Source organism: Capsella rubella, unplaced genomic scaffold (genome assembly GCF_000375325.1).
Source record: "Capsella rubella cultivar Monte Gargano unplaced genomic scaffold, Caprub1_0 scaffold_143, whole genome shotgun sequence".
NCBI lineage: Eukaryota > Viridiplantae > Streptophyta > Magnoliopsida > Brassicales > Brassicaceae > Capsella > Capsella rubella.
This window is the reverse complement of record NW_006238785.1, coordinates 12,755-13,024: the sequence shown is the minus strand read 5'-3', so window position 1 is coordinate 13,024 and position 270 is coordinate 12,755.

Below are 270 nucleotides of genomic sequence, written 5' to 3'. Positions count from 1 at the left end.
CGAGTTCACCATGTTTGGTTGACGGTAAATGTTCCAAGTTATATCTAAAGGAGTTTTACGATATCACCACAGTTGGTAAAGATGGATACCCTATCTATAGAAGGCGAGAATCACCACACTATGTGGAGAAGTCTAGGTTCAAGTGTGATAATAGATACGTGGTACCTTATAACCATTTACTTTCCTTGCGTTATCGAGCTCACATAAATGTGGAGTGGTGCAACCAGTCGGGTTCTATAAAGTACTTATTTAAGTACATAAAAAAAGGAC